Here is a 20,439-nt window from a genome sequence, read left to right as displayed (position 1 = left end):
TTTGTTTCTTAATAGTTTATTTTCCTTTTGCTCACTATTGTCTTTTTTATGATTTATTTTTATTAAAACAATTTATTAATTTTTAGTTTTCAACATTCAATTTCATAAGATTGAGTTTCAAATTTTCTTCCCTTCCCTCTCCTCCCCCATCCCCAAGACAGCACACAATCTGATATATGTTCTACTTATATGTTCATATTAAGCATATTTTCACGTTAGTTGTGATGTAAAGAAGAATTAGAACCGAAAGGAGGAACCCCAAGAAAGAAGAATCAAAACAAATTTTTGTTATTACAAAAGAGAACCAGTGAGCTGGTTCTGCTCACTTCACTCAGCATCAGTTCATAAAAGTCTTTCCAGGTTTTCTGTTCACTACTGTTTTAAAAGAAATTGGTTCTTCCGAGATAAAGTGGTTAAGCATTTCCTCACCAGTCTATATGGTTCATTAGTCAAATGCAACTGAGAGAGCAGTAATAGATGGTGAGGAACATGGAGAGGAGGGGTAGATTTTATAACTTCTAAAACTGTTGCTGAAATGTGGGATCAGAGCCAATATTTTTATAACATTCTAGCACAATAATAAGAATGTAGATACAGATTAGGCAAAAGAATTTCTAGACTGGTAGGACTTAGATAAATGTGACTTGATTTAAGGTGGCATATCAGGCATTTTCCCTTCCCATTATCTTCTTGCAAAATATTTGAAAGGAAAAATACTCCCCCAAGGGGTGAAAGCAAGGGAGTGACTAAAAAGTTGTGCCCAAGTGGACAGAAGAAATCATCTTAATAAAAAAGACGTGTTCTGTAAAACTTGGACTCAGTCAAAAGGCCTCACCCAAGGACCTGGAAGGCCAGACGTGGCCTCAAGGCAGCAGATTCCCCACCCCTGATCTACTCTGTATTTGCAGGTGCTTAGTGATAGGACTCTGAGTTCCTCAGACAGCGGATTCCATTTTTGAATATCTCTAATGTTGAAAAGTTTTCTTTTAATTTGAAATTGTTTCTAACTACATGCTGAGTCATTGTTCTTATTGCTTTTTGGTTGTATCTGAATCCTTGTGACACCATATAGGATTTTCTTGGCAAGGACACTGGAGTGTTTTTCCACTTCCTTCTCCAGTGGATTAAAGCAAACAGAGATTAAGTGACTCACTCAGGGTCACACAACTCGTGAGTGTCTGAGGCCAGCTTTGAACTCAGATCTTGCTGACTCCATGCCCCCAGCACTTTATTCACGGAGCCACCTAGCTGGCTATGTGATTGCAGATTCAAAATTCCTAGGTTTGACATAATGTCTATCTTTCCTTACAGAAGATGTCTCTGATTAATCACATGGGAAAGTCAGAAAATTTCAGTAGAAAAGACTGACTTTTAGCAGTCATTTTATAAACCTTTCATCATATAAATCTAAATATCATCTTTCATCTTTTAACTTAGTGAGGCAGCAGTATGGTTAGATCTTTTGCCATCCGATATAAGTATCCTTTTTTTGGTTTGTTTTTTAAGAGTAGATTTTTTCATTTTATTTTTTCATTTAAATTTATTTACTTTTAGTTTTCAACATTCACTTCCATGAGATTTTGAGTTTTAAATTTTCCCCCCTCCCATTTCTTCCCCTCTGCCCACAAGACAGCGTACAATCCAATATAGGCTTTACATATACATTCATGTTAAGCATATTTTCCTATTAGTCATGATGTAAAGAACAACAGAAGTAATAAGAGGAACCATGAGAATGAAGCAATAAAACAAAACAGCAAAGGAAAAGAAGAGCAAATAGTATGCTTACATCTGTATTCAGACTCCATATTTCTTTCACTGGGCTATATATCCTTTTTTCATTATATATATGTAACATGGAGATTATCCAAAACATTTTAAGGTGTGTCTGTGGGTCTTTGGAAATATTACTATTTATTTAATTTAGAACACCAGTCACAACATTGTTAAATAATTTCTTTGGTAGCTAACATTAGGGAGATAAATTCCTTTAAGTTATTTTATAATCTTTTCTTCCAAATTCTTATTTTTTTTTATCTTTTTGCTTCCCAAGTCATGGACATTTCTGAGATAAAGTTACTTGTCCCTTATACTTTTTTTTTTTTAAATTAAGCCAAATCAGTCTTCAGTGTGATTAGGTTCTATCTTTTGATATAATCCATGGGATACATGTAGTTAGAGAAATCTCTGTTTCAAATTAGACAGCAATAAAATGTTTTATTCTCAAACTAATCACAACCAGTATATCTTTTTGTTTGCTTGTTTGTTTTTAATATCTTCTAAAGTACAGTAATATTCCTAACTATAATCCCTTTCCAGTTAGAAATGACAATCCTGGACCTATAGACTATTTAACTGACACTAGAACAGATCCTTAAGAACATGAGCATAAGCAATTTTACAGGTCATCTAGTACAAATTCCCTCAATTCCACACATAAGGAAACTGAAGCCTAAGGAAGTTTTTCACTAAAATATTACTCCCAGTGCTACCTTATGGAACAGGAGTGACCCTGAATTCCAGGAGGCAATGTCAGTGAAATGTGATCTATAAAAGACTTCAGATATAGGCTTTACTATAGATTGATTCATTACTAAATGTTTGGTTACAGTTTGTAATTTTTTTTTTCCCTAAACATGAACTTAAAAATTCTCTATTAAGACCTAGAGAGTTTATGATCTGTATCAACAGAGTATTTTTGAAGTGAACATGGTAGGGTCTATATATTATCAGCGTATTTTCCCCCCGAAGACCATACTCTGGTGATATTGGAATTGAATACAAAAATTATAGTAGTTACACTCCTTATAGATTAAATGTCAAACAGACCGCCTCCATTTTTTTTTTTGATTGCTCATCTATGGTAAGGTAAGGGAGCAAAAGCCACATTTGCCTAAGCATGCAAAAGATAATGACATGTGTAAGGTAAGGAGAGATATGCTATTGAAAAAGAGGGAAGATTTGATCCATTCCCCAAGTTCAGTTGATGTAGTCACAAATGACAGATGTTCATTTGGTAAAGACTCTCCCTTTCTCCACAGTTAACCTAGAACTTTTTTAAAGTTGTCTTTTCAAGTTCAGTGCTTAATGATTATTGAAATAATATGCCATTTCTTTAAAAGGAGTGGCTACAAAGGGGCTTAGTGCTCTGAGAATCAAAAGCCTTTGGATTATTTTTATTTGCTATATGCTATCAGCAACCTCTATAATTACTCATTATTAAATTCCCAAGGGATCATAAAAAAACCACTGATTTTTCTAAATTTAACATAATATTTTTCCATACATTTGTATGTATTTTCTTTCTACTATTTACCCTTGTCAGTTTATTGCCCATAAAACAAACAAATAACAACAACTAAAACAAACCACCTTACAAATTTGCCACTTCCCCTGTTATTTGTCCAACTGGGTACCACCAATGATGGAAGCGAAATAGACCATGCTAGAGCTAGACTGGAAGAATTTAGGATGACCTGCTCTCTCTCCCACACACATTTTAGTAATAATGGTTATATTTATATTGGTAGGCATTTTATGGTGTCTAGGGAAAAAGTAGCAAGAGAAAGAAGTTCTCTTACTGATTTTAGAATTTCATGGATAGTAGAAACTTGGAGTAGGAAGAATCATTAGTGATCATGTCATTCAACCCCAGCCTAGATTAAATAAGATTTTCCCTCTAAGGCCTATCTGTTAGGTAGCTGTTTGGCTTTTGCTTATATGCCTTTGCTGGAGGGAAATTCCTTCCCTCATGATACAATGCAAAACAAGATACACATACTAGATGTACAAGACACTGGTACTACTTTGGAACAGTGATAAGCAGCTTCTTTAAGGATAACAATTGCTACCCTAGAAGCCAAATCCCTTCCTTGGTGCTATTTTTAATATTACAGCAAATTATAATGTCAGCTGATGTCTAGAATTGTTCATGGTACAATGGAAATACTGTTGAATTTAGATTCAAATTACCTGGATTCATTTCCCATCTTCTTGTAATAATTTTGACTTTTGAAAAGTCATTTAATCACTCTGTCCCAACTTTCATTGTAAAATGAGGCGAGTAAACTAAATTCTAAAGTTACTTGAGCTTTAAAACTTGTGTGATGCAGTTGAACCTTCTTAAAAAAAAACAAATCTCTATTAATTACCTTTCAGATTTAGCCCATTATTGTTTATGTGTGTATGGATTATCATTTTTTTCCTGAAACATCCATTATGCTTTATTTTAATTTTTAATGATCTACCCTACCCTACATAACAAAATGCCAGCTTTTCCCCTTTACCAAATGTGTGCTTTCAGCAAATATAAATGTATTTTTATATTCATCTCAGTAAAATATAATAAAAAGTTTGGATAAACTGCCAATAATTATAGTCATTAAAATCATTTGAAAGATACATTTCAAAGTTGAATTATTGTTACCATGTGTCCCTTAATGAAGTATATAGTGTCAATAATCCATAATGTTGCAACTTCTAACTACAGTTCTTAATTATTATTTGGATTTGAGCTCTTGAGACCTTGATACTGAGAATATATATATGCATGAATTTCAAAATTCTGAGTTAGCATTTTAGGGAAGTGACAAAGATAATATTCTTGGCAAGGTCCAACCTATGCCAGTCTACATAGCATATAGCTCTTCATGAGAAGAAATTTTAGGGGGCTCCCCCACTGAGATACGTCACTCTAGCTTAGTGTCCAACCATTCCAGTAATTCACAGTAGTGAATCTAAACTTATTTTTGAAAGGAATCCCATTTCCCTATTTTCTCCCATTTTAAAAATCACATATTATATATGTATATACGTACGCATATATCTGTATATATGCACATTAGGGAGAACATATTTATAAATATTATAGAGGTTATAAAGCACAGCTCTGAGAGATGTGTCTTTTCTGCCAGCCCTATATTACCAAGAATAGTACATCATCAAAGCCCCATCATATTGATGTTCTGTAGACTAATAAAGCATTACTTTGAACATGGTGATGCATTTGTGTGACAAAATACATCATCAGCATAATACCACTGATGTGATTTATCAGGGAAGTTTATCACATAGATGATGTTGTATTGATGTTGCTGAACTGGCGGGAACACATCCTTCCGAGTTCCCTTCCCTATATTTAATTATAAGAATATGTTATTTTTCTAACATTTCTTTTCTGGAAGAAAGAGACTAGAAAGAAGAAGTAAGTCAAATTACTTAAAACCTTTTGGGCTGTTAAATGTTACCACTTGGCATTTGGGGAAAGGGTGGGGAAAAATTACTCTAATAGTCAATGGTTTTTGTTTGTTTGCTCATTTTGCTTTCTGTTAAGGCTTAGGTTCAGGTTATTTCTGAACTACTAAGTTATCTCCCTGAATGCTTGAGTTACTCTAGAGAAATTAGATTAAACACAAATGGTAAATGATCAGTGTTTTTGCAGGATTCCTGGATTTTGTCCCATATGTACCAGACTGAACTTTTATTGGTTAACAATGATTTTGTGAAAAGAGGCTCTGTTTTCATCTTTATTCTTGATAACCATAAAATACTATGCTGGAACATCAAACCCTTTGGTGACCTAGTCAACCCTTCCACCAATTAGAAGTGAAAGGAGGCAGAGATGGGAACAAGTCTTAGTCTGTGCAAAAGCAATGACTTACTTGCTAATTAAATGGGTGTCTTTACTGTGAACTGTCACATAAGGGGCTCTGAGATGTCAGCTGTTCAATAGGATTGTTTCCTTTAAATCCATTCACTTTGAGTCTTCTCAGGATGATGAATTTATATGGCTCTTCACCATCACCTGTGAAGAAAAACAATAGGTATTTAGGAAGATAGAGTTGCTGCCAAGGAGATGGTCTAAGGGTACTATGTCCCAGGAGACAATGTTTCTTTTGGTGTTAAATATCCCTGCCTAGTGGGAGGTAGCATCCCAGACTTGGCTAATTATGAGGGTGGTTTTCATAAGTTTTTATACTCAATTACTGATGAAGTTTGCCTTAATCTAGGAAATGCGAAGAGAGTCACCATGATTTGTGTAATAAATTGAGTGTCTGTTCAGTATGAGACAAATGTCCAATAGGATTAAAAGTTTTAAGGAGATAGTGTAATGTACCTCACTTTAGGGAAAGAAATATATAGATATATAAAATGTTCAGTGAAATAAACTGAGTGTTCTTCAAGGACACAATGCCTGTGTTATTACTTGGTAAGTGTCTCTGAGGTATATATCACAGGTATTGGGTTCTCTGAGGGACCCCAGCCTACCAAGATTCCAGCCTATTCCTCAATGATGTGCTAATGATGGGTTTTACTCACCTGTGCTGCAAAACCAGATCAAGCTAAAGGAACAATGGACAAGGCCATTTATTTATCTAACCATCTGTTTGGCTGCATCAAGCAAATTGAGATTCTATTTGGCATTTCTAGATGTAAAGAAACTTTCTTTGTATTCAATTGTGCCCTATTTCTTTCTGCCCTTTGAACTTCTATGATTCCTACTATAACCAATCTTTAGCCTGTCTGCCTTTAGCAAGGGATGTTTTGTGTGTATTACATTTTTGTGGATTTTTTTTCTTCCACATCTTTTCTCCTTAGGACGCATTCAGATTTTCAAAAGTCCCCAACAGCAGCCAGAAGAATTGCTTTTTATATGTAGTTAAAAAGCTTTCTGTCTGTTTATGTTAGCCATTCACCTTTCTCTATAACTGTGTCTGAAGAATGCCAAAACAGCTGGATAAAAAATGAAAGAATGAGTAGAACAAACATTCCGGCATACTCTACATGATGCCATTTGGATCTCTGGCATTATATATAAATGTCTGACTGAACTTTCCCCTTTTCATCCAACTATTTTGCTCAATGTGTAGACACAGTCTATGTATTTTTATATTGACACAGTTTGGATTAAACTACAAATTATTGAAGTACAGGGGCTGTTTCACGTCACTGAAACTCATTGTCATTGTAATACATTGTATGTCTCTTAGCTCAATCCATGCTTAGTCACTAGTATTTCTTCAAATAATTTTACATTTACACATCCAGGATTATGTTGTGTCCAACTGTGGAATATCACTTCCTTGAATGAAGAAATTGTGTGCCATTTTTGTATTTGTATACCCAACGCAATCAGTGTCTTACACATAGGACATGCTTAATGAAAGCTTATTAAATTGAATCAAATATGAACATTTAGTAATAGTGTTAATTTACTAGATATGAATTCTAGGTAAGTAAAATAACCTACCCAGGTAGTAGCAAGGTTTAGCATTAGCAATAGAGTATAGGACATAGTTGTAAGGCAGAGGTGTTAAACATGCAGCCAGGGAGAACATAATATCCACAACAGTTAGATTAAAATGTAACTGGGAAATATTTAACAAAATAGATAAAAATACAATAAAACAAAGAAAACATCATTTTAAAAATCGTGTATATCCCACAGGGCTACTTATGTATGATTAGTGGCCCTTGTTTCTGTGTAAGTAAAATGATACTGCTACTATAAGGTAATCATAGCAGATCAAAGAAGCTACTGAGCAGCTGCAAGTGGTAAGGAAATGAAACAGCAGCCCATCACTAACTGATACTGGGTGAAGAGAGACTCTGATGGCTGTTGTTCAGTGGCTTGATCACGGAACATAGCATGCCAGGTCTTTCAATCCTCAACTATCTCTTTAAGTCCATCCAGGTTCATGTTCATTGTTTCCGTGATACTATCTGTCCTTATCCTCTGCCATCCCTTTTTCCTTTTTTCTTCAATCTTTCCCAACATCAGGGTCTTTTCCAATGAGTCCCATCTTCTCACTTTGTGGCCAAAGTATTGAGGCTTCAGAGATTAATTATTTGACCTTCCAGTGAATAGCCTGATTTAATTTCTTGAAGTGTTGACTGATTTGACCTTGCTGTCCCAGGGATTCTTAAACATCCAATGCCATAATTTGAAAGTTGATTCTGTGGCACTCAGCTTTCCTTATAGTCCAGCTCTCACAGACATGCATTGCTACTGGGAAAAAAAAAACATATTTGACTAAAAAGACTTTTTTTTTTTTGGCAAGGGGATATCTCTGCTTTCTAGTATGCTGTTCAGATTTGCCAATAGCTTTCCTTCTGCAGTTGCCATCTGCAGTGATCTTGCAGCCTAAGAATATAAACTCTGATACTGCTTCCATTTCTTCTCTCACTGTTTGCCAGGAAATGATAGGAACAATTTACATGATCTTAGGGTTATATACATAAATATATATATACATATATATATATATACACACATATATACACATATATATATACATATATATACATATATATACATAATATACATATATATATATATACATATATATACATATATACATAAATATATACATATATATGTGTGTATATATATATGTGTATATATATACACACACACACACACACACACACACACACACACATATATATATATATATATATATATATATATATATATTCAAGCTAGCTTTTATGCTCTCCTCTTTCATCCTTATCAAGAGGTTTCTTAATTTTTCACTTTCTGCCATCAGAGTGGTATTCTCTACACATCTGAAATTGTTTATATTTATCCCAGCAACCTTAATTGTGGCTTTTTTATTTTGTCCAGCCTGTCATTTCACATGATGTACTGCCCATATAAGTTAAATAAATAAGGTGGCATATATAGCCCTGTCTACTACTCCCTTTGTAATCTTAAACCAATCAATTGTTCCATGTTCAGTTCTAATTGTTGTTTCTTGACTTGCATATGGGTTCCTCAGGAGACAAGTCAGATGATCCAGCACTCCCACCTCTTTGAGGACTTGTCACATTTTGTTGTGGTCTACAAAGTCAAAGGCTTTAGTGTAGTGAATGAAACAGATGTTTTGTTTTGTTTTGTTTTGTTTTGTTTTGTTTTGTTTTGTGGAACTCCCTTGCTTTCTCTATAATCCATGAATGTTGGCAATTTGGTCACTAGTTCCTCTATTTCTTTGAAAACCAGCCTGCCCTTCTAGTAATTTTCATTTCACATATTGCTGAAGCCTAGCTGCAGACTCTTAAGCAAAACTTTGCTGGCATGTGAAACGAGTGAAATTGTTCAGTAATTTGAACATTCCTTGGCATTGCCCTTCCTTTAGGATTGGGACATAAACTGATCTTTTCCAATTCAGTAGCCACTGTTGAGTTTTCCAAATTTGCTGGCATATTGAGTACTGCACTTTAACAACATCCTCTTTTAGGATTGTAAATGGCTCAGCAACTAGCTTTATTGTTGAAATGATTCCTAAGTCCTTTTTGAACTCATTCTCAGCTTATTAGGCTCTAGGTCAGTAACTGCATTGTTGTGCTTATGGGTGATGTTAAGATCTTTCTTTAATAGTTCTTTGGTGTATTATTGCCACTTCTTAATCTCTTTGGCTTCAGTTAAATCCTTACCATTTTTTTTTGTCTTTTGTAATTCCTATTTTTACATGAAACTCTCCCTTGGTCTCTCTAATTTTCTTGAAGAGATCTCATGTCTTTTCCATTCTATTGTTTTCTTCTATTTCTTTACATTGCTCATTGAAGAAAATTTTCTTATCTCTCCTTGCTATTCTCTGGAATTCTTTATTCACTTGGATGTATCTTTCCCTTTCTCCTTCCATTTTTCTTCTTTCCTCAACTATTTGTAAAGCCTTTTTTGCTTTCTTGCTCTTATTTTTCTTTAGAATTGTTGTTGTTATTGCTGCTGCCTCCCATACAGTATTGTGAATCTCTCTCCATAGTTCTTCGAACACTCTATCTACCAGATCTAATCACTTAAATCTCTTCATCACCTCCACTTCATATTCATAAGGGGTGTTACTTAACTCACAGCTATATGTATGGTCTGATGGCTTTTTCTATTTTCTTCAATTTAATTCTGAATTTTGAAATAAGAATCTCATGATCTAATCCAAAGGCTCTCCAGTCTTCTTTTAACTGACTGTATAGAGCTTCTTCACCTTTGGCTGCAAAGTATTTAATTAATCTGATTTCTGTATTGACCATCTGGTGAAGTCCATGTGTAGAATTGCTTTTGGGCTGTTGAAAAAGAGTGCTTGTTATGACTAGTGAGTTATCTTGACAAAACCATTAGTCTCTGATCTGCTGCATTTTTTACTCCAAGGCCAAACCTGCCTGTTGTTCTAATTATGTTGTGATTTGATACTTTGGCATTCCAATCCCTTATGCTGAATGTAACATTTTTGGGGGGTATTTCTAGAAGATGTTGTAGGTCTTTTTAGAACTGATCAACTCTGGCCTCTTTGGCATCAGTAGTTAGAGCATAGACTTCTATTACTGTGATGTTGAATGACTTGTCTTAAATTCAAATAGATATCATTCAGTCATTTTGTAAGATTATAACACTGTACTACTTTTCTCACCCTTTTATTGATTGTAAAGACTACTCCACTTCTTCTAAGGGATTGTTGTCCACAGTAGCATATGAAATGATTATCTGAATGAAATTCACCCATTCCTGTCCATTTAAGTTCATTGATACCTAAGATGTCAATGTTTAATCTCCATCTCCTGTTTGATTATATCCAGCTTACCTTGGTTCATAGAGCTTACTTTCCAGGCTCCTGTGCAATATTGATCTTTATAGCATCAGACATTCATTTTGTCACCTGATCACTTCCAGGACTGAGTTTCCTTTCAACTTTAGCCCAGACACTTCATTAGTACTATAGCTACTTGCTATTTGTAACTGTCCTCCACGTTTTCCCACTAGGATATTGGACACCTTCTGACCTGAGGGACTCATCTTCCAATGTCATCCGTTTTATCATTTTAGTACTGTCCATGGGGTTTTCTTACCCAAGATTCTGAAGTGATTTGCCATCTCCTTCTCCAGTAAATAACAACTTGAGACAATTAACAAATACACTTCAGGACATGAAGCTTATTATCAATCTAGAAGAAGAGAAGATTAGGCATTCATGTAACTCTAGTAGTTTTGATATTATCATTGTGGTCTTAAATTATTTTTATCGTTATACCAAATAAGTCATTCTGGCTATATCAAAATCTTCAGTTAAGCTCTTGCAACATAACATATTTAAAATTTGTACTTTTCATAGGATCATAGTCCTAGAGCTGTAAGGGACAGCCATCTAGTCTAGCACTCCTCATTTTAAAGATGAGGAAATAAGTTATTTGCCCAAAGTAATATACCTGGTGTTTGAACTTAGGTCCTCTGACTCCAGAGCCAGTGCTCTTTCCACTGAACTACCCAGCTTCTTCTCTTTCTTCTTTGAGTATGATCCCTTTGGTTATTAATTTATTTTCCATATATTGATTCTTTTATCTGCATTAATCACTTTTAAAAACATAATTGAACTTTTCAAAGATACATGGACAGAATTCAAAGTTTTGCATTGTCAAAATGAATTCTACATTCCTTTCTAACTGTGAGGGACAACAATTCTATTATAAAATCTAAAGGATGGAACTTGGGAGGGGAAACAATTGTCAAAATGGACATCAAAAATACAAATTATATTGCATTGTAGACATGAATGAATTTTAACAGTTCGTTGATTTTGAATCTTATATTTAAGATATTTGAAGAGATGTTTTCCTTTTTTTTGAAAAAAAACCACAATGGTTTGACACATCTTAGGATAACAAAATGTGACAGCTACTATTTGGCCCCCAGTGTCTGATGGCCATGTATGTTACATTTCATCCCTCCTCTGATGGTTCTCCAATACCCCTAAGTTTGGGTTGTCTATGATCTGCCATTGGCTAGAGTCCCTACTATTTTTGTCTTTCAATTTTAGGTGTCCTTAGTACCCCAGTTCCATTTAATTATTTAGATTAAGTTTACAAAAGACTATTTACTTTAAAGTTATAGCAGGATCAAATACATAAATATTCCTTCCCAATACCTGGGAGACAAAACTCTACCAATACTATCTCAGTCTTGAGAGAGGAGGAAATTAGGTCCATATATTAATTCACTTCCTATATTAAACTAGTTCCACCAACTTCCAAATCCAAAGACCCCCTTGACTTTCATGCCAGAACTCTAGAATCTTAGGGTGTCCCCAGTGGGCTTGAATCCAGAATCCAAAGTCACCATGGCTCAAGTTTCTTGATCCATGGATTGTATTACTTATGCCTAGAACTTTAAAGGGACAAATGAAATATATCAAATCCCCAAGCCCATTTTTAAGGGCCAGAAGGGGAATACCCTTCCAAAGTCACCATGGCTCAAGTTTCTTGATGCATGGATTGTATTACTTATGCCTAGAACTTTAAAGGGACAAATGAAATATTTCAAATCCCCAAGCCCATTTTTAAGGGCCACAAGGGAAATACCCAGCTTGGTGGATGGTAGCCATGTTTTGGGTGAATAAGACCTTTACCCTGGATGTCACAAAAAATGAAAGAGTGAGATTTTTCCAGTCGTGGAAGCTGTTCCCACTATCCTACCATAGAAGGGTGTTTTCTCAGAGAAATATGTCTCTCTCTTCTCCCAAATGATTGCCTTTATTTTAGGTGTTGGGTGTATGCACCAAAGTTGGCGCAAAAAAGAGTACCTCACAGGTTTGCTGTGAGGATCAAATGAGATAATTGTAAAATACTTAGTGCAGTGCCTGACACAGAGTAAGTACTTAATAAATGATTCCTTATTTTTTTTTAATTTTTTTAATTTATGGAATAAAACAAACATTTCCATAACATAGTACAATTAAAAATTGCACATGAAATTGCAAATCTATTATGTACAACTTGGTATTCCTTTTAACTATATAATAAAGTTGACACACAAATTTCTTTTTTTCCTTTTTTTCCCCTTCCCACCCCTGCACTAGAGGTGACTACTATTCTTCCCTATTTTACCCTCCCCAGAGTTCTATGATACTCTTAGGGTGTTGGGAGATGTCACTATCAATGGCTAGAGTTCCCCCAATTTTAGGCATCTAAGCATCCTATTCCTCTTTAATCACTTAATAGATTAGCTTTTATAGGGCAACATTTACTTCAAAAGAATAGTAATTATGAACATAAAAACATTTTCCCCAATACCTTGGCAGTAATAAGCCCTCATAAGCCTCCTCAGTTTCTTGGCCTTGGTAGGGAAATTATGTTGCCAGCACAGCTCATCTTCTATACATTACCAGTTTCACCAGATTCCAATTTCAAAGACCTTTGGGCTTGCATCCTAGGAACCTGGATTTTTAGTGCTTTCCTGATGGGCTAGTTATACTATCTGACCAGTAATTGGGGGCTCCAAAGTTCCCGTGGCTGAAACTCCCAGGTGGGAGAATCTCTTCCTTGCTCTTATAACTGAAAAAAGGAAAAATGCATCAAAATTAAAGGATAAAGCCACTTCTGTGGAAGGAGAGAAAGGCAGAGAGAGAGAGATGTGGGGGGGGCAGAGAGATAGAGATGGAGAGACAGGGACAGAGACACACACACACACACAAACAGAGAAAGCATTAATAGGATGAAGAATGTATACATTGTTTTATAATATCACTTTTCATGCAGTCCTGCTTGTTATTTATTTTTTTTGTTTATTCATTTATCTTTTCATTTATTTATTTATTTGTTCATCCATTTATTTATCCATCTGCTTATTTATTTTGCAAAAGAGTGTTTGGGAAAGGAAGTAGGTGTTTCCAAAGCTTATTGATAGGAAAAAAAAAATAATGTATCATTATTTGAATTAGAGGTCCAGCTTTGGAGGTGGAAAAACCTAGATTTATATTCTGCCACTGACATACTATGGTGTATAGGTTACTTTACCTCTTGGTGTACTGCATCAGTATTTAATACTACAAGTTATGAAAGAATTTTAGTACTACAATGATGAAGGGAGATTTCATACTAGTGTTTCCTCATACCAGTTAAATCACAACCCTAGAAAAGAGAAAAAATGATTCTGTGACAAAAATGATGTATAAATAAGCTTCCCCCTGAAAAAAGTCATAATCTTACTAATGTTTAAGATTTATGAAATCTTTCCATTTCAAGATGTATAAAATAGTTAGATCAAAAGTCATTTTTTCTCCAGATTCTTTAGTTCCTTTCTTTCTTCCCTCTCCTTCCATTCTTCTTTCCTAACAGTTATTTCCATTTTCTAATTCTGAAACCTTGCCAAGCACTTTGCAGAGTAATACCGAAATGTACCCAGTAATGATTGTCAACATGTTGACATTTATAATAAAGAGGTAGGGTTTATTTTGTTGCTGTAACCTTGGAATATGCTTCAATCCCAGTTCTTTTCAATCTATAAGGGTACTAGTAAATCTTGTATAGAGATAGTTGTTTTGTAGCAAAAAAAAATAGCACAACTAGTACAAGTGTGAATTATGAATGTCATATATTATATTGGTAAAAATCAGATCAACAATGTGTACATGTATAAAAATAATCATAAAACTTTACTTCATGGAAATCAGTGCATTAGAACTGGAAAGAAAACAAGTGTTCTTTGAACTACATCAGTAATTATACATAAAGCAGAAATATTTCAGAAAATAATCATGATAATCAATAGTATTGATGAGCAATCCAGGGCTAAGCCTAGGGTAGATTTTAAAAATGCGTGAGGGAGAGGGATCTCTTTACCATTAACAAATACCATACCTCTTTAAACTGTGGCATTTAGAATGCACAAATGGAAAAACAACAATAAAAACTACCACTACCAAATATTTATTAAGACTTTTATATAAAGCACACATACAGATGCAAGTATAAAAAGACAGTCCCTGTCCTAAAGGAGCTTGCATTCTAATAAAGGAAGACACGTTTTAGGGGAGAGAAGGCCGAGGAAATGACAGTGGGATGGGAAAAGCATCAACATTCATGGAAGGTAAGTGATAAGATAGCCTGGAGAGACAGATAGATATTTGGATGAGATGTGAAGATAAAACATGGTCTGGTGTCTATGACCTTTAAATAGATCCAGTACACTAAGAATGTGATCACCCAGAAACCAATCCAGCAGCTTGGGCTGTAGGACAAGAACTTCCAAGATAAGCAAATTAACCAGGTCTGAGATGTGGAGTTTCAGGTCTATCATGGAGGGTATTGGTTGAGGTGGAAAAACCATGAGAAATATGTTATCTTTGATACTTAAGTAATTTAAATATTTAGTTCTTCTGCTAATGGAGATCATAACCTCTATAACTTGGCATAGTATCTTTCAAAGTTGCGGTTGTTATGAAATTCCATCACTCTGCAGACAATGTAATGAAGAGTTAATACAGAGCTAGTTGTGTTGATTCTCGGAGGATAGGCATGCAATCTCTTATCAGGCTTGAAATAAAAGCCATACCAACTTGGTGAGACCTGTTATCATTTGTGGTCAGCTGGTATAGTCTTCAAACGTCTAGGCCCAGCACTATCACATCCTGATGAAACTTTGGTATATGGTTTTAGAAACAATTTTTTCAATTAGATCTTTGAAAAAAAGTTGTTTAATCAAATTTTATTAAAAAAAACACTCTCATGTCAATATAATATAGGTGATTTTTTTTCCATTTTAGGTGCTTCATTTTATTTTTTCCTGATTTTTTTAACACTTTTATTTAAAGTTTTGAGTTCCAAATCCAATCCTTCCCTCCCTTCTTACCTTCCCCCCCTTGCTGAAATGCTAAGCGATCAGATATAGGTTATTCATGTGCAATTATATAAAACAGTTCTATATTAGCCATTTTGTGCAAGAAGACTCAAAAGGAAAAAAAATGAAAGAAAAAATGAAGACTAGCATGTCTCTGTATTCAATCAATATCACTTCTTTTCTCTGGAAGCCGATAGTGTATTCATCATTAGTGCTTTGGGATTGTCTCAGATTATTGTATCACTAAGAATAGCTAAGTCATTCACAACTCTTCATTGAATAGTATTGTTGTTACTGTGTACAAAGTTCTTCTGGTTCTGTTCACTTCACTATGCATCAGTTCATGTAAGTCTTTCTAGGTTTTTCTGAAATCGTCCTGCTTGCCATTTCTCATAGCACAATAATATTCCATTACAATAATATAACACAGCTTGTTTAGCCATTCTCCAATTGTTGGGCATCCCCTCAATTTCCAATTTTTGGCCACCACAAAAAGATCAGCTATAAATATTTCTGTACAAATAGGTCCCCCACTTTTTTAGGGAAGTCTTTAAGATATAGACCCAGCAGTGATATTGCTGAATCAAAGATCATGCACCATTTTATAGCCCTTTGGGCATAGTTCCAAACTGATCTGCAGAGTAGTTGCATCAGTTCCAAACTCTACCAACAGTACATTAGTGCCCCAGTTTTCCCATATCCCCTCCAACATCCAACATGTTCCTTTTTTTTTTGTCATATTAGCCACTCTGATAGGTGTGAGGTGTACCTTTGGGTTGTTTTAATTTGCATTTCTCTGATCAGTAGTTATTTAGAACATTTTTTTTTATGTGACTATAGATAGCTTCAATTTTTCATCTAAAAACTGCCTGTTTAAATCATTTGACTATTTATCGATTGGGGAATGACTCATATTTTTTTTTTTATAAATTTGACTCAGTTCTCTACATATTTGAGAAATGCAGCCCTTATCAGAAATAGCTGTTGCAAAATTCCACCCTCCCTGCCATTTTCTGCTATCCTTATAATTTTGGTCACATTGGTTTTGTTTGTGCAAAACATTTTTAATTTATATAATCAAAATGACCTATTTTACATTTTGTAATGCATTCTATTTCTTCTTTGACCCTAAATTCTTCCCTTATCCATAAATCTGACAGATAAATTATTCTGTGCTCTCTTAATCTGCTTATGATATCACCCTTTAGGTGTAAGTCATGTACCCATTTTGGCCTTATCTTTGTATACAGTGTGATATGTTGATCTATACTTAATTTTTGCCATAGTTTTCCAGTTTTCCCAGCAGTTTTTGTCAAATAATCAGTTTTTGTTCCAAAAGCTTCAGTCTTTGTGTTTATGTACCTCATCTATTCCACTGATCCAACATTCTATTTCTTAGCCAGTACCAGATTATTTTGATAATTACTGCTTTGTAATAAAGGTATAGGTGATTTCTAAACTGGTATTTTAAATTTGCTACATACTTATGGTGAACTGGCATATGCAATGAGGTATACTGGAAAGAGTTCTGACTTTGGACCAGAGCACCTGAGTTCAAATTTTACCCATGATATATATTGCCTTTCCTATGGCCTTTGTGAAGGCACTTAAACTTTCTGGGAACTTAAACTTCCTCATCTGTGAAATGAAGTGGATTATCAGGAGTTCTTAACTTGGAATCCATGAACCTGTCTTGTATTTTGTATTATTTTGCTATTTCAACATAACATAGCTTTCCTTGTGATCCTATGTATTCTATGCACTAAAAAGCTCTTTTTTTTTTTTAACAATGCTTCAGCAGCCTGCCAAAGTTGTCCATAGCACAAATAATGGCTAAGAGTTCTTGGACTGGTCAGTCTCTGAGGTTCTTTCAATATCTAGATCAATAGACTATGAGCCTTCTCTGTAGATACATTTCATCAGGGTAATCACTGAGGTTTCTCTGCTTTGGAAAACTCCATGCCACTTGCATGAGAAAAAATTTTAAGATAACATTAAATCCTCTATATACATACATATATACATACACATTTATACATATCCTCATACTTACATATATAAACATTTATACATATCCACATACTTACATACATACACATCTATACATGTGTGTGTGGTGTGTGTATGTGTGTATACGTGTGTGTGTGTTCTGCAAGGACACCACAAATACTAATTTTAGCCTCAAATCACCTTTATGTTTATATAGGGAGCTTGAAAGACTATCTAGTGTGATTTATGCCCTTTGTACTCCTCAGTGATGGCTCTGAATGCCATAATATCCCAGAGATAACCCTACTTATAATGTAAACTAAAGTTATCAAAACATTCAAAGGTTACCTAATGCTCACAGAAGATAATATCGTTTTGACTCATTTTATACAATACCTCTATATTTTCTCTGCATCTCCACCTTCTATAAGCGTAGCAAACATAATCAAACTGGACATTAAGACTAGAAACTTAATAGGACAGTAGAATGACCAAGTATAAAATATTCCCTGGAGATCAAATTGTTCTGTCCTGAAGGTTAGATCAAATATATTGATGAAGCATGAAGTGAAGCTACTGACAAATTCTTAAAGAGAAAAAAAAGTACTCAAAATAAGATTATGAATTTGATATATATATCATGTAGTCAAAATTCTATAAATATGAAGCTTTAAGAACAATACTGGAAGAGAGTTTCACTAGATATATTAATACTCTTTTTAAGTCTTATACAATTCAACTCATATGTGTTCAATAAAATTTAAACACCAGTAATACTTTCTAATGATCTAGTTTAAATGCGGCCTAGTGCAGTAGTAGCTGAAAATTAATTTTGTATAAGTCTGCTTAGGAGATTATATGAAACAATTCTCATAGACAGTATCTCCAGTTAGTGTCCATGTGGCAAATGTGACTCTTAGAACTACAGCCATCTGATATAGTTTCAAGTAAGGAAAGGGCTACTGAATAGTGTGCTAAAATTGTCTCTGGAGAACTAATTTTTCATGGAAATAGTCATTGTTGGAGAAGCTACAAGAAAACGGCCATATGGATACATTGTTAGTTTAGTTATGAATTGTTCTATTCATTCTGAAAAAATGATTATGAATGATGTTAGACTAATTTATTTTGCCCATATCCTTAGACTCAGTGAATCTACTACTGTGTATAAACCCTATGATGTATATACTGATGAGGTCTCCTACATACAAAAATATTCATAATAGCTTTTTTATGCTATGAAAAAAAACCTAGTAAACAATTGAGTGCCCATTGATTGGAGCCATATGTAGGCAAATTGTGAAACATAAATGTAACAGAATATTGCTGGGACATAAAAAAATTGTGAACATAATAAATTTAAAGGCAGACAGTATAACCTTCAGAAGAAAACAGAACTTTCAAAAAGAATAAGCCAAAATAACATAAGAACAATACTTATATGAAATTAAATTGATGTATTAAATTACTAACTTATAGATAATAGAAAAGGGAGGACATTTAGAGGTCAGCTAGTCCATTTCCTCATTTTACATTTTTATATTCATAAACTGAAACACCAGATAAATTAATCATTTTAGCCATGCTCTTACAGATATCAAAGACAGAACAGAGATTTTTAACTCAGGCATTTTACTGCAAATCTTGTACTGTTTATATGTGTAACATTATAGAATATACCTCCTTCCTCTCCATAGGAATGGAAAAAAAAAACTACAGGTGTGACTCATTGCATACAAGTGGTTTTGCTTTACCATTTTTCCTTGTTACAAGAGAGGAATCATGTGGATTGGGGATATATTATATTTTTAAATATATTAATAAAACTTTTTAAAAGGCTTTTTAAATTTTAAAATAAACACTGATCTCTGTCTTTGTATTTTTGTTCACATTGTCAGAAATAGCAAAGTCAAAGTGAATTCTGAGAGTGATGGAAAACAAAATGATGGGGAAAAAATACAGCTCCTGGCACATAGTAGGTGCTTCATAAGTGTTTACTAAACTGTTTGACTAAAATGTTTATTGACTGAAAACAAAATTGAAAGAATTGGTCTAAAATTAGAGTGGTCCCAGGAAATCAGTAAGCTTAATAATTATTTGGCACATTATGGCTAAACCCATGGATTCCTCACATTGGTAAGAAGAGAAATTAATTTAATGCAATGCTGCAAATTTGACTTCATCTATATGTAATTTTGACTTCATCCATGCTATGGAAAATGCACAGCATTGCTATTCTGCACCCAGTCATTTATGCTATGTCTAAAAAGCTTATACTTTGAGATTATACAAGTCATCTTACTGATTTATTTTCAAAAGTTCTGAAGACTCAGGTCACTAACTAGTCCCTTCAACTCTTTTTCTGTCGTCTCAAAATGTTTTCCTAGAGGGTGAGACAAGAGGTCACTTGTCTGATCATATTTTCTCTCCAGTATCCAGGCTGCAGGGGTAGAGCCAAGATGGCAGAGAGAAACCAGGAAGTTGCCTGAGCTCTCCCCAGTTTCCTCAGAAACAACATTAAATCAAGCCTCTAAATACATTCTGGAGTGACAGAACTGACAAAAAGTTGGAGTGAAACAACTTTCCAGCTTAAGATAACTTAGAAGGACTTCAGGAACTGAAGTCTCACTTGGGTAAAAGGGAACACAACACAGCTCAGATGGTGTCTGGGCAAACAAGTGGGAGGCTCTTAGGCACAGTACAGATCAGCAAACAAGGCCCTTAGGTCCTGGCTCAGCAGGCCAATGGCACTGTAGGTCACCTGTGAGGCATCCAGCCCCAGGACAGAAGGCAAGTTGCCAGCCCCAGAAACCAGGTAACAACCAAGCCGACCACCTCACAGCAGT

Source organism: Phascolarctos cinereus, unplaced genomic scaffold (assembly GCF_003287225.1).
Source record: "Phascolarctos cinereus isolate Bilbo 61053 unplaced genomic scaffold, phaCin_HiC Scaffold_9;HRSCAF=440, whole genome shotgun sequence".
Taxonomy (NCBI): domain Eukaryota; kingdom Metazoa; phylum Chordata; class Mammalia; order Diprotodontia; family Phascolarctidae; genus Phascolarctos; species Phascolarctos cinereus.
The sequence above is the reverse complement of the archived record's forward strand: the minus strand, read 5'-3'. Positions refer to the sequence as shown.